The 16,012-nt window shown below is 37.9% G+C and overlaps 1 protein-coding gene across 2 annotated transcripts in view; it reads left to right on the top strand.

Annotated features, from left to right (window-relative positions):
• The window catches only part of RORB (RAR related orphan receptor B), a 191,400-nt gene that overhangs the window by 46,855 nt on the left and 128,533 nt on the right, over positions 1–16,012 (top strand). The gene's annotated exons all lie outside the window — the stretch shown is intronic.

Raw genomic sequence — 16,012 nt, 5'->3', positions numbered from 1 at the left:
CCACATCCATCCCAGAAATCATAAGGCTGTTTTCAAAAGACCGCTCTAGGTAAATTCAGAAGTTCAAGGAATTTCAGTTTTAAAATGTTTTAAATGTTCGATTGATGGAGGAGGAAGCAAGGTAGTTGGAACTATTTTGAAATAATGCACATATCCAAATGAAAACAAATTAAGTCAGTAAATAATATCTCCCTAATCACTTCTATCAAAAACTGATATAATCTCCCTATCAATGATCTTTAAAAGAGAGTTGGGAGATATTTTTCTTTGTAGTAATGCAAAGGAAATTAATATCACTTCATCAGAGCCTGAGAGGAAATTACTGTGAAATACAGTCTTAGCTAAATGCATATAATATGAAACCTCGTTTCATAGATAGGTGTAAACTAGGCTGTGATGTGGATTTGCAATTAAATAGAACACCTTGAGGCTAGACTCAAGCTGCTAGAGAGTTTGGTTTCCAATCCCTTGACCTAGGGTTTAAATTGGATGAAATCTTTCAGGATTTTGTACCAGTGACTCTCTTTGGTGGAAGAGAGCCAGTGAAATGTACTGTCGGCAGACACAATACCTTTTTACTTTCTTATTTTGTCTTCATTACTCGGCCTCTGTTCCCGCCTCCTCCAAAAACTCTCAGGCTTGCCGCTTGCCTCGGTACCTCTGTTTGCTCCATTCTCTATCATTATCCTTCTGATTTGAGGACACAGCTATTGATGTTGATTGCTATCTGGTCACATGACAAGAGGCTGAAAAGGCCCACACCAGTACAGCAAGCCTCTTCTCCTCACTCACACACACGCAAAGACTGTTCAGTTTCCAGAGACCACAGGATGTCTACGCGCAATTCAGTACTGTGAATTGTTAAAGCCAAAGACAGGGGGAAGGCATGTGCTCCAGTGATTGATTTATAATTTTCTCATTTACATACAGTGGGGCTAAATAAATAAATAAATAAATGTGTTCTGAGGCTGCAGGCCTGATACAGAGGTCTAGTTCTGTGCTGAACTGACATTCATCTTCAGAGCCTGAATGTCTTCATCTGCTTCTTTTCTTGCTTATTCTTCTCCCTCCCAACACAGCCTTACTGTGTTGTCATGCAATGCTGTAGCTCATGGAAGTCCCAAACTAGGAAACCTCATCACGACCAGCCCTCCTCTATGTTTTTATCATGCATGTCCTGCCAGAAACAAGTGCACAGATTCCTGTCTCCTGTGTGTGCACAGAAATCCTGAGGAGAAAAGCCTGCCCCTATCCAGCCAGCTCAATCAGCCAAGTCAACTCCACCTGCAGAAAGATAACAGATGTCACCGTCAGGTCCCCATCACATTCAGAGGACTAAACATAAACTTTGAAAGCAGATCTTTAGAATTTGCATTCGGCATGGCCACTGACTGGTTGGGTGCAATTGAGGAGGACATTTAACTCCTTGGAGGCTCATTCACCTCATCTTAAAATCAGGATTGGCAATACAGGATATTGCAGCACTTGAATGAGGGAATGTGTTGAAAGTTCTATGGAAATTGCTGTGTACTAAAGCATTGCTCTTCTATTTCCACTGTGAGCAGGAGTTTTTGCAGCACTTAATAGCATTGAGAGTTCTTCCTTTTGTTTTGCAAAGTGATAGCTCTTGGTTAACTAGTGTTAAGTTGCATGGAGTTCATGGCTTAATTTACTTACAGGCCCTCGCTTCTGATTTTGTGCCTCAAAAGAGATCTTCTGGTACAGTGTGTAACCCAAGGTTATTTCAGTCATGGGGATTTGGGCACATTGGTAGTTCTAGTTGGAGGAAGATTGTGGTGCCTTTTTGTATCCATCAAATCACTCTATTATTTTACACAAACAATGAGCCCACTGGATTTTTTGAGATACTCCAAGTCACTTATAGTAAATATATCTAACATAATCATAGCTAACTCATTCTCTGTTTTAGAAATGAATGAATCAAATTTCCCAATGTAGGTGATCAGGAGAGGTGTTTGTGAAATAGGTACTGTCTGAAAAAAGCCTTTAAAAATCAGAGAAAGAAGTAGAGTACCCTTAAGAAGAAAAACAAGCAAGGGTAAAGACAGAGAGGTGAGAAGGTTGGAGAGGGGTTGTAGAAAACTAATCTGATTAGGCTGGGGAAATTTCTCAGGAGAGAAAGAAGTTCCCAGGTCAATTACACTTAGAAACACTTCAGACACTCTTTTTAGAGACTTGGAATGCTCCTTAGAATATTAATCTGCAATATGGAAATTACAGCTTAGTAACTCTTACCTGAAAGTTGGTTTTTTTGTTTTGTTTTGTTTTGTTTTGTTTAGCAGACATATTTCTATTATCATTGGCGTAGGCCAACGATTGACAGGCCCTTCGTAGAGCCTTTAAATCAGGGTAATGGCACAATCAACATTTTGTTTCAAACAAAGTCATCTAACAAAATGCAAAGGCATAAAGATAAAAGGAATGAAACTGGCAATAGAGAAATATTTACAGGTTGTTGTGTTAGTCCAGGAGTGTGATACTAATGAGAATTTTTATAGTTATAGATAAAAGGATAAATATAAAGACATGGCAGAAGGAAAATATGTGAGCTTTGGCATCTTATCAATGGGGATGATCTAGATAGAGCAATCTAAAAATGACTTGAAGATTTCAAACTACCATGATGGGAATCAATAATGAATTTGATTTTTGATGGAGGAGCTTGGAGGTTCCCATGGGGAAATGGTAGAAATCTGGGTTTACCACTTGAAAGGAGAGATATGCCAGGGTTTAGGGAATCATCTTCAGAAAAGTCATCGTTGAAATTGCTGAAGCAGCTGATATCTCTGATAAATGATATAGTAAGAGAAGAGATCAGGGTTGATATGAGACCTTGGAGGATTGTCTGCCTTTAGAAGGTAGAAAGAGGAAGAGGTGCTAACAAATAATGCAGCAAAAAAGAGAAGAACTAGTGTAGAACACTGTCACAGAAGCAAGTGAAAAATGTCGTAGAAGAAGGACATAATCGATGGTATCATAAACTGATGAGAGTTTCAGGAAGAAAAAAGCTAAGAAAAAGCCACGGGTTTTGATGCTTAGAAGTTTAATCATGGGCAGCTAAAAGGGAAAACTTCTGAGAGAAGTGGCAGATAGACTGCTAAGAACTGAGACTGTGGTGCTGGGTAGGTCTAGACCCTGTTGTGCATTTGAATCACCTGTGGATTTGACTGCAGTTGTTGTTTAATGCATGAAATCAAAACCCACCTTGAGATTCTGATGCAGTAGGTTTAGGATGGAGACTATTATCTCTTGTGAGTGAGTTTAGAGGTGATACAAATAAAGGACTATGTTTTGAGAATACTGACGAGAGTGAAGAGAGAATATCACGATCAAAATTTGGTAGTTTGAGACCAACTTGGCCAACATGATGAAACCCTGTCTCTACTAAAAATCCAAAAAATTAGCCAGGTGTGGTGGTGCATGCCTGTAGTCCCAGTTATTTGGGAGGCTGAAGCAGGAGAATCTCTTGAACCCAGGAGGCAGAGGCTGCAGTGAGCCGAGATCGCGCCACTGCACTCCAGCCTGGCGCCTGGTGACGAAGTGAGACTCTGTCAAAAAAAAAAAAAAAAAAAGAAAGAAATTAAATTGTTGGATTGTTTTGATTTATTTTGCTTTAAGAGGAGAGACCTAAGTATGTGTGTGGGTTGTAGAGAGAATAAAAACTATAAAAAAAAAACCTGTATGAGAGAGATCATTGATGAAGCATGGCACAGAGAAAGAAAGGAAGAGATGGGATCTGAGGTGTCAGGAACCTGGCTTTTAATAAGGAGGAGGTTCGGTCTTGAAGGGAAGAAGGATGGAAGTAAGAAGGATGGGTAAGGCCTATTAAGATTTAGAGCTAGAGAGGAGGGAAGATAAGCGATGATTAAAAATCTCTCAGTTAGCCAAGGACAAATGACCTTCTGCCGACATTGAAAGAGAGAAATTTAGGATTGGGGAGCCAAGATTGGAGGTTTATCACAGCCAATTTGGGAAATTCTAATAGTAAACCCAAGAAGCTTGCATTTTAAATAGAGTTGTCAGGGAGGCCTCTCTGAAGTAACGATGTTTGTACCCAGATCTGAAGTTAGTAAGGGAGCGAGGGATGTTGGTATCTGCTCAACAGCACCACAAGCAGAAGGAATAACCCGCGAAAAGGTCCAGAGGGGGGAGAGCACCTGACATGTTAAAAGAACAGCAGTGTGTAAAAAGATGAGGTAGTGAGGGGAGAATTAATAAGGGAGGAGAAGTAGTGATTCCTATGACCCATGATGACATAGGACCTTATACAACCTTGTAAAGAATTTATTTGTTTATTTTTATTTTTATTTATTTATTTATTTGTTTGAGATGGAGTCTCACTTTATCACCCAGGCTGGAGTGAAGTGGCGCAATCTCAACTCACTGCAACCTCTGCTCCCAGGTTCAAGTGATTCTCCTGCCTCATCCTCCCAAGTGACTGGGACTACAGGCACATGCCACCACGTCCACCTAACTTTTGTATTTTTAGTAGAGACAGGGTTTCACCATATTGGCCAGGCTGGTCTTGAATTCCAGACCCCGTGATCCACCTGCCTTGGCCTCCCAAAGTACTGGGATTACAGGCTTGAGCCAGCATGCCTGGCCAAGAATTTATTTTTATGATAAGTAAAATAGGAATTCATTCAATGGTGTAATGGAGAGTGATACTATCTGATACGTTTTTTAAAACTCCTCCTGGCTGCAGAAAATAGGCTGAAGGAAGGCACGTAAGAAACCAGGAAAACCAACTACCAAGCTACTGTAATAATCCAGGCTAGAAATTAGGATGACTTAGACCAGAAATGTAGCTCTGAAAATGGTTTAAATTTTTTTAACCATTTTCAATATAGTTTTTAAGGTTTTTTCAATATAGTTTTTAATGAGTTTTCAATATAGTTTTTAAGGAAAGAACAAACAAGTTGCTGATGAATTGAATATGGAGTATGAAAGATCACTCAAAGATGACTCCCCATTTTTTTAGCAAGAGCAGCCAGGTCATAATGTTACCCGTAACAGCATGACTGTGTGGGGACAGGGTTAGGATGGAGCAGATCACGAGCTAGTAAGTGTGAGTTAGCTGTTATTATTGTAGCTTCTCTTATGATCACCTTCTCTTATCCTAGACATAACCTTTTTTTCATTGAATGGTATTGTCTGTATTGAGATGATAAATTAGGTATTTTTTATATTTATATTTTATATTCATATAAAAAGATTTTCACAACTTCAGCTTCTCTGAAGCAGCAGTTTCTGTTGGTTGAGAAATGCAAGAAAACTATAATTTCAAAATAATGCAGAGACAACAAACCCTACGTTGGAAATGAGATTTCTGGTTAGAAAATATTTTCTTTATCCCATGGAATTCACTATTTCTTGTCCAGATTAGTTCTTTTTAGTGTTTCTTATTTCGCAATTTACTTTTTCAGAATAAGTGGATTTACGGCGTAATCTGGGTTTGCTGCACAAATAGCACACTGAACAACTCCGTTTGTGTGGTGGCTTCTTGCTCCCTGGAGTGGGTGGATGCAGCTATCCTGAGAGCAGTGTGAGCTTCAAAAGGAATAACGGTCATTGCAGAGAATGTGGAAAATGCAGAAACATAAAGAAAAAATAAACATGTTAAAATACATCAGTGAATTCTCTTCCAGCCTTATTTTCTGTACATAATACTATAAACAAATTTAGTATCCTACTGTTTTCATTTAAAATATTCTAAGGATTTTTCTGTGGTTTTTGCTGTTTTTCCTGAACTTCCATGGTGATCCATAATATGGATAATGGATATCTCATATATGTTTAATAATTGCATAATTATTGGATATTTATGTTCTTTTAAATAAAATATATTACAAATAATGCTATTTCAGTCTTTAAATTTTCAATCTTTTATTTAAATTGACCACATGAAAATCCAAAATTGCATCAAATGGTATCAGTATTTTAAAACTTTCGAAATATGCGTACTTCTCAGTTGCTTTCTGTTAAAGTTGTACCTCTTTATATTCTCTTTCACATTGCTTAAGAACTGCTTGTCTCATTCTACCACTTTTAGGATTATGTGTATTTCTAATTCCCTTCCTTCTAGCCACACTAAGCAATTGCATCAATTTAGAAACATGAATTCAAAATACTCTCATTAATATTTTCTTAAGTATTATAAAATATTTTATATTGTCCCACAGTTAATTAGTTTGGTATTTTTTAAGTGGAATGTTTTTAACCTCTGCCATTTTTCCACTTAAAGAAGAAAAAAAATATATGTTTTGAAAATATAAATTTTTTAAAATTACTTGAAAATACCAATCTAATAACATTAAAGAACAGAACTCACTCTTTTAAGAAAGACACACTTTTCCAGCCCTGACTGACTATAATAAGTGGTTCTTAACTTTGACCACAGATCAGGATAACCTGAACTCTATCTCCAGAAATTCTCATTTAGCAGACCAGGGTGGGGCTTGGGTAACTGGAAGCTTTGAAAGCTCTACAAGTGGTCTTATAGCCTAGCTAGGGTTGAGAAATACTTTTCCATTAGTTTCCAATGTTAGAGAAGTAGTTTTTATTTCTAGCTGTCTTCAAGTTACTCTTCATTGGCCAATACAAACTTTAGTCCCCTTCACCTTTCAATTACCACTTGACAGTACATTTGACAGAAATGGATGTCACTAAAAACCATTTTCTCTTTTCTTATACAGCTACCCTGGAAGAAAGCAATTGTCAGGTTGATCCTATATGCTGGTAATCATAAATAGCAAAATCTAAAGGGCAGCCCAAAGAATAAATATGTACGAGGCATTATCTCTTCTACGAGCATTCAGAGCTGCATTGTCCAATATGTCACCACTAGCTGTTGAGCTAGTGGGCAGTCCAAATTGACATGTTCTATTACTGTAAGATGTACAATTGATTCTGAAGACCACCAAAAAAACATAAAATTTTGTATTAATAATTATCATATTGCTTGCATGTAAAAATAATATTTTAGATATATTGGATTAACTAAAATACATTTTAAATTTTTATCTATTTCTTTTTATTTTTTTTAATGCAGCTACTAAAAGTTTTAAATTACGTGTAACATTTGCATTCCATTCCACGGAACAGTGCCGATCTGGAGGTAATGTATGCGCACTGGCACAAACTAAATTTGCTGTTTTCACATTATGCTATTCTTCATTTATCTGAGGGGGAATATATTCCAAGACCATCCGTGGATTCCTGAAACTGGATAGTAGTGAACCCTATATACGCTATGATTTCTCCTTATTGTAAGTCAAAACTTTTACCCTCTTCACTTAACAAAAGCACTTTATGGCTTCTTTTGGCTTATCTAAATTGCCACCGGATGCTTTGGGGCCATTTTTAAATAAAAGAAGGGTGACTTGAACACAAGCACAGTGATACCACACTGTTGATATAATCACCAGGTCAGCTACTAAGTGACTAAGGGGTGGAGAGTGTCAACAGCATGGATACAGTGGACAAAGAGATGATTCATGTCCCAGACAAGACAGACCAGGATGGTGAGAGATTTCATCACACTACTTAAACCTTATGAATTTTTCATCTATGGAATTTTTTTATGTAATATTTTTGGACCAAGGTTGACGGTTGGTAACTGAAAGCACAGAAAGCCAAACCACAGATTGGGCCAGACAATTATATTGGAAATGAATTTAGGGATCTCAACTTATAATATAAAATTAGAGACTTAAAAATAGATTAGTTTAGTTTAGTTTAATCTTAGGTTTTTTCATCATGCATATGGAAATTAGAAGGCAAAAGTTCATTCTGGGAAAAAAACTATGGTGGTTGCCATTTGTTTGATTTTCAAAAGTTTATTATAGAGTGTTTTTTCACACATTTTTGTTGACCAGATCATACCAGAAATATTGTATCCAATGCAGAGACCAAATTATTAGAGGATATAGACAAGATGGAGCATGTTCAGGAGAGAGCAGCCAGTATAGTAAGAGGGCTAAGGTATCACTACAAAGAGGCCATTGAAAGAACGAGGGATGGTCAGTGGAGAAGGAGGCAACACTGATTAGCTTGCCAATGCTGGGGACATTCGGGTAGACGAGAGGCTACAGTTGTTGTATAGGCCTCAAGGAGTGAAGGTGCAACTAAAGGGTGGAGGCAGCACTGGGAGGAATTTTGGGTCAGAAAAAGGAGAATTCCTTATCAGAGCTTTCACTGTAAGAAATGGGCTGATTATAAGGTAATGAGAATCTCATCAGTGGAAGTGATCAAGTGTTAATGCGTAATCACTTGGCATGGATGTGTTTCATGGGGAGGATTTATTTTCAGAATTTCATCTTATCATTTATAATATGGTTAAGAGCACAGGTTCTGAAAACAGACAACCTGAGTTTGAATCCTGGCCATGTACTTACTGGCTTTCTGACTTTGAGCAAGTCAAGTAACTTCTCACTGCTTCCATTTCCTCCTTTGTAAAATGTGGAATGTGATGACAGGACGACATCTTAAGTATGTTATGAGAATTAAATATTAATATATTAATAAATAGACTAAAACTGCCTAGTGTGTGATATGTACATGTAAGGGTTTAATTATTAACAGTTCAATGTAGGATCATGTTTCTAAACTGAGCAAAAGGGGATCTTCCATATCATGTTTATAATATCATTTATTCATTCACTCATTCAGCCAATAAACTAATATATTGAGCACATATCATGCACGGTGCACTCTTCTAGGTTCTCAATATAAGATGGTCAAAGCAGAGAAGATATCTGCCCTCACAGAGAGACAAGCAATAAAGATATAAAGACACAAAATAATAATAATAACAAATGCCGTGCCGTTAAAATAGGACAATGTAATGGAGAAGGATTGGCAGTCATGGAAGAACTCTCTGAGGATCTGAAAGTGAGGACCTAAGCAAGAGAGCATTTCAGACAGGTGTTTTTGGTGGAAAGACCATGAGGAGGAAATCAACTTGGAATGTACAAAGGTCAGAAAGAAGGTCACTGTGGAGTTTAGGAAGCCATAGGAAGATGACTTAGGGCGGATGAGTTTGGGGAGGAGCAGGATCCTTGATGCAGAGTTTGGATTTTATTCTGAGAGCAGGGGGAAGCTGTTGAGGATTTTACACAGAGGGGTACAGAGAAGAAGTGGAAGCAGGAAGACCAATTTTGGGTAGTCCTGGCCAGAGCAGATGGGTTTTAACAATTATTCTTCTTCCTGAATCTGGAGCTACCAGATGCGACTTAACGTAGTTTGCCTCTTTTTTCATTTACATTTTGGTTCTGTTTCAGAAACCAAACATTTCATCTACTTACATATTTGAAAATTCAGAATCATAAATAAATATTAAGAATTCAAGGAAAGAATGTTCTTTTTACCCATAAGAATTTTGAGACCTGGAGTAGTAAAATTACTTCTCTAAAGCTGTATTTTATCAGTAACAGAACTATAATCAGAATTGACCTCACACAACTTACCAGAGACTAACAGATTACCACTTACGTATCAAGCACTAAGGCGAGTGTTCAACAGTGAGGTGAAATTTATGTCAAAAATGGGATTTTAAATACAAGGAGTAAATGGATTCAAAGAGAAAGCACAAGTTCTATAAGAATGTACTTAACAAATGAATCACCCACTCTCTCTTTGCAGTCCAATTTGTACAACCACTAATTGATAGATTGTTTACCTGTTTAAAAAAATTATTTTGCACTTTCAATTATTTTACACCCTCTGTTTTAACTATCAAGCAAGTGACTTCAAAGAAAATTGGAATCATGATTTCCTACTAAAGCCAGAGGAGGCTGAGCTATGGGGCCAGTCTTTAGTTTTCTCAACCAAGGCATAAACAATATGCAACCGTCTAGAACTCACATGAAATGGCCTGTAGCACTTTAGAGCTTGCAGATCACTTGGAAATCATCAAATTCAACAGTTCTCAATGAGTGACTCCCTGACCCACAGCATGGGCATCACCTGGGAAATTATTCATTTCCAATTAACAATTGGAGATTATGATTTCTCGGGCCCCACCTGCTGAATCAAACCTTAGAGATGGAGTCCAGCAATTGGTGTTTTAACAAGCCCTCTTGTTAGCTGATCTCAATCTACACTTAGGTTTCACGACCACTGATTTACTCCAAACTCTTGACTGCACAGGTGAGACAACTGAGAACAAGAAAAGTAAAGTGATTTGCTTGGGATGATCCAGCTTAGCATCAAAATCAGGACAAGAACCTGGGCCTCCCAACTCCTAGTGCCATGTATTTGCATCTTGAACTGGACTTCCTTTCTCGGCAGTTGCAACCTGAGAAGCCCAGGTTAGGGTCAATCATCATTGCTTTTTATCTGTGCCCTCCTATCCTACATCAGGGAAAGGTATGCTTCACCAAAGTGCCTGGGCTCTTTCATTTCTTTTTGGACAGTTGCAGGAGTTTGTTATTTAAAAGCTGCATAAATAATGAGCAGGCACAGCCAGGCCTGTTTAGCCACAGCCAAACCTTAGAAGGGAGTGTAGAACTACCCAAAGTCCAGCCTCTTCCAGATGCAATTTGAATAACTTAAAAAAAAAAAAAAAAAAAAAAAAACAGAATAGAAGGCCACTATCTATCTTCACCAGCATTTATCTGATCATAGCTTCAATACAAGCCTTCTGTTTGTTTGTTTGTTGAGGACTGAATTAATACAAAGGTCTCAGTAAAAGTGGAAAGGTAGTTGAAATACTAGCCTGAAAATTCAGATGGCCAAGGAATATTTGGTAGCAGCAGGCCATAGCAGTGTTCCCCCTGCTTTCTTTGCTAGTAAGATGGCATTACAAATTCAGTCCCCACTAAAAGGATATCTTGTCATTCTAGAACATTGCCCAGCATCTCCTTTCTATAGTTGTCAGTATAGCCAAATACGATACAGTTACCCCAATGGTCGGGTGGTGTTTCTCTCAATCAGTGTGTCTGTGTACAGAAGAGGAGAGCAAAACAAGACCTAGAGAGAAAAGTGGACACAGAAGCAAAATCAACACTGGGAATTGCCTATCCAAGGAAATCAGTCCTTAAAACTAGGCACATGCTAATTGCATGCCTTGGCCCCGATCTTTCTCCCTCATAGCCCCCTCTCGATTCAGTTTATTCTCCTAAGCACTGAGGCTGCAGCCTGGCTGGCCTCTTATGTAAGTCTGAAATCAGATCTGGCATGCGGTTTGTTTTAGCCTGTCACAGACGCAGGGCACTGTGTTGCCCTGGACAAGGCTGTTCAGCATAGCATATGACTGTAAATCTTCTTTTTCATGCACCACAGTGGGGACCTTTGTCCTAGTAGTGATTTAGCAGCTTTTATTAGCCTGAGAAGCAGCTAGTAATCAGGAGACTTTTAAAGTGGGAGCTTGCTCATTTCGACGGAGAAGAATCCAGAAACCAACAGCTCTTTGAAAATTACTTTTGATGGTACAGAAATAAAACCTTAATACATAGAAGTATATGGTACGTTTCCATTTTAAATTTATTATTGCTCACACAAATCTATGTATAATTCAGCAAAGACTTGAAGTCACATATCTTTAAAACTCTGCATTCATCAAGTCATGGAGCTCAAGGGTTTATTTAACTTTGAATTTTCAGAAGTATGCATTTTGAAAGAATGAAGGTCTTGGATGGCAGTTCCCTGTATGTTATTCAGATCCTGGAGTGTCCACTGCTTTTAAATTCACTGTAATTCCAATTAGAGCTTGGGCTCAGGGGTTGGCAGCAGCTGCAAATAAGAACTAATAATGTTTCATTCCACTACTTATGTATTCTGCAAATGCGTTCTTGACATGGTAGTTTGCATATGATGTCAGCGTGGGAAAATAAGAAGGTATTAGCATCTGTAAGCCCAGCAGAAATTTCTCAGAGAAGTCACTTCTCAAGTTCATACAGCTGATTCCACAATTTTGACAGTGTTCACATTTTAAAAATATATTTTTGGTGATTTTTTAAAATTAATCGAGTCATAAAGTATTAGCGGTTCTTTATTTGCATGTATTTGCAAGGCTTAAATTCACTTTTTCTGAGACCGAGTTTTCCATTGCAAATTGTTGGTCTTGTTACTTTCTGCCTTTGTAATTCTGACGCTGATATAAAATAATTATTGTTAGAAATTTAAATATATATGTATAGCCATCAATGTGAAGGCTAGTGGTTGAAATGATTTCTGTAAGTCTCTGGAACTATTTGTCGGAAGACAGAAGCATTATATGAATTCAGCTCATTTATATCTTGTACTTATTACTGAGATATGTTATTGTAGAAACACAAGGGCCTCTGCTCTAGGTCGTAGGACCCTCTGGGATGGTGAAAGAGTGTCATATGACACTAAAAGCGTAAAACGAGACTTTCAAAAGGAACTCTTGCTTTTAAAATGTGGCATAAATGATCTTATCTCTACAGCAAGGAGTTTGATCCTGATTCACAAAGAGCTGGAGTTATGCAGCCAAAGAAAAGTGGAGCCCTGTCCATTTATCTGAGGATTTGGGACCATCCACAGCGACCAGGCAGATTGTTCAGGAAACAAAGCCCAACCTTCCCTGCATTATCTGATGGCATAGATGGTCTTATATTTCCCAGATAATTGCACCACACACTGTTTTGCTTTGCTGGGTCATAGCAATTGGCTGATCTGCCATGAGATAAATGGCAACAACAAAAAAAAATTCACCAGGAAAGTCATTGCTTTAAAAGTATTTACCTATATGCTGTAGTGGGTGCTTTGTGTGCTGGGGTGCAGGCAGCCAGGATGGGGGCGGTAGGAAATGAGGAATGATCTGATAATGGAGCTGAATGGGGCCATAGAAATATTTTCACACCATCCTGCTATCGCTACAATAGCTGAAACCCAGAAATTTTCTGGCTTTCTTCACAGTCAAATGATGTGTTAATGTCAATAGATTCTGGATGTTTTGACTCATTTCTTGATAATTTTTTTTTCTACTATGACTATGCTGTCGTGTAGTAGCTATGTCCTCGCCTATTCAGTATTTATTTCCCCCTTTTTCCTACCCACTAGTACCTCCCTCCCAGCTTTTCTTCCAAGAGCAAACTCTTTCCCCATGTAGCTCATAAGACACAGGTGAAGTTGATCCTATTCTCATTCCCATTATCAGATTGAATCAGTCTAAATGAATCAAGGTAACCTCTTCTCCTTTGCCTGGGATTGCTCTGGGAAACAGGCTTAAGCCAGTCATCACATGGCATTCTCTAACGTCGTTGTTGGCTCAAATAAATGGATGAGAAAACTACTATTCTATACTTGAGGCAGAGCTGCTCCTGCCCTCCATAGACATGAATGAAGAAGCAGGTAACTCCGGTTGCTGCTGGCAAGCATCTGGAACCATGCAGAAAGCCGGCTTGAGGAACAAGCCTTACACACAGAGGAGAATAGTGCCAAGACAACAATCTGAACCTTAATGGTATTGCACCTTGAACTTATCCTGTCTCTGGATATTTTAAGGGAGTTAATATATATTTTGTAATATATATTAAGGGCTTTCTGTGACTTGCCATTGAAACATCCCACCTCATGCACACTTATGTATTCAGGTATATAAAAATACCAGTACCTGTGATTTGGACTAAGGAAATGATTTTGCTTTTACAGAAGATCCTGCAATTTTGGCCTTAATTATGTAATGGTTGAGGACATTTTTTTTTGGCTGAGGACTCTTTATAGTATCCCTCACAACTCAAGTAACCAAGACAAACTCATCAGGGCCTCAGCACACAAACTGCAACAAGCAGAAGCATAGAGCTAAAATTCTGTCTTGTTCCTTTTTTTTTTTTTTTTTTTTTGGTTTTGGTTTTGACTTCTTAACAAGGAGAAAACATCATGTTTGATTTCTTTCTGGTTGCTCCTATTAGGCACATTCATTGATTCAAGTTGTATTTTTATATAAGTTTTAAGTTTATACAACTTAAGATATGATAACCAATTACTGTGTAAAATTTAAAAAGTATTTAAACAAGAAGAAAATAAAAATGGCCTGTCACAGTCCTCCCCTCCAGAGCAAACAATTATTAGCAGATACTTACATATGCTTCATTATGTATACATTTTCATTAATATTTACTTTACGTAAATATTGCTATTTATAAAATTACTGTATTTTTCCCGTACTGTGAACATCTTGATTCATGTTATATTTCATTTGAATTCCCACAGCCCTCAGAAATACCCTTCCTTTTGCAGCTGCCCCTCAAATAGCTGCATCCGGCCTGTGTGTCTATGGATTGAAAGGATATTCAGTTGAGCCCAAGCAGGATGGGTGACTGTCAGAGCTGGGGATTGTTATTATTCATCATTCAGAATCTGTTGTCCTTGTGTTGGCACTTCTTTGAGATAGGCCTATTACTTCTGCCAGTTTTCCCTCTTTCTCTACCTTTTAAACTTAGTTCTCCTTCCCATTTTAAGCTTATTTTAAACGGATACATATGTTGACTTTAGAACGCAAATGAATGGAAGATTCACTTGTTTCATAAACTGCATCCACTCATTCATCCGTTCACTCAACTCCTATTTATTGAACACCCTTGTTATGGAGTGAGTAGATCACAGTACCTGATCCTCAGAATTTTCAGTGTATTTGGAGAAACAAAACTTTAAAAATATCACAGCAACACAATGTAAGAAGAATAAGGACAAAGCGCTGAGAAGAGATAGAGGGAGAAATGACGAGAATCTGCAAGCCCCACTTGTCTTCAGGAGCTTTGCAATCTATATGATGTCATTTTACATAAGCCTTAAGACTGGTTATTTGCCAGTTATCCTGGAACTTTAGCTGTAGAAGGGATCTGAGCACTTGAATACTATATTAGATATCCTCCTTGGAGAGGGTCCACTAAAAGCAAACACAAGTAAGTGGTCATTGTTGGCAACAGCTAGGAAAAGAAAATTCTAGGGAGAGTGTAACTGACCCATTTAATTAAGACTTCCGTCTCTTGGATTGGAGCATGGTTGTCCGCTTTAAAATGTTGTATTTGGTAGCCATATTTTCCAAACTCCGTGCTTTCGATATGATAAGCACCATGGGCCCAGGGCAGGGGGGAAAATATATAAAATTACTACTGTTTTGAAAAATTCCCGGCACCAGATCTCTGTAAACAATATTTCTTAATATTTCCTTGTATATCTGTGTCTTTTTAACAAATTATTTAATTTACCATATATACCAGAATACCAGGCTTCTAAAACCCTGGAAGAGGTAGAGTGACTCGTTATACATTGCCTCCCAAGCTCCAAGGTATAGAAATTAATGGAAGGCAGACACCTTAGACCTAGCTGCTCCTGCCACAATATGAAAACGAGACTGGTATTGGGTGGAGTTACTGGGTGACAGCTCCCTCGACCCAGACCCATGTTTCCCTGCATGTTTTAAAGTCTTGGTGAGTTGTTTTTCTTTTTAATATAGCTACAGTTTCACCTTTGACTTTGCACATTATTGATAGAGCTAAAATTCTGATGAAATTTAAAAACAAATCCAGATATTTCAGACTGGATTTTTATACACAATGACAGGAACTTTGGACTTTAAAGATCACTCAGGCTAGACAGGATAATAATAGTAATATTCTGGTTTTCTATGACATTTTCCTACCAAAGAGATGAATGCAACTTGATAGCAATATTGAAATATTCATAACCTTCCCATACAGTAGATGTAATACTGTTATCCTCCCTTGTTTATGAAAAAACCAAAGCGTGCTTCTTTTAAAGGCATTGTTCAAGGTCATATAGAAAGGAGTTGAGTTAGGACTCAGGATCTTTCAAGCAAGGACAGTAGGGAAAGATCTAAGAATTCCACATAAATGTCATACGACCATGTTGCAAATCATTTGCAAAATGTCATTTGAATGAATTAATATTGAATAGTCATATAGAATAAATCCTGCTTGAAATTCATGTATCAAAAACCTGAAGCAAAGGTATTCAGAAAATGCTAAGAGAATTGGACCATTTGTTTCCCCTACAGTTTACC

Source organism: Sapajus apella, unplaced genomic scaffold (genome assembly GCF_009761245.1).
Source record: "Sapajus apella isolate SASKATOON/1434 unplaced genomic scaffold, GSC_monkey_1.0 scaffold24, whole genome shotgun sequence".
NCBI classification, from domain to species: domain Eukaryota; kingdom Metazoa; phylum Chordata; class Mammalia; order Primates; family Cebidae; genus Sapajus; species Sapajus apella.
The sequence above is the reverse complement of the archived record's forward strand: the minus strand, read 5'-3'. Positions and strand labels throughout refer to the sequence as shown.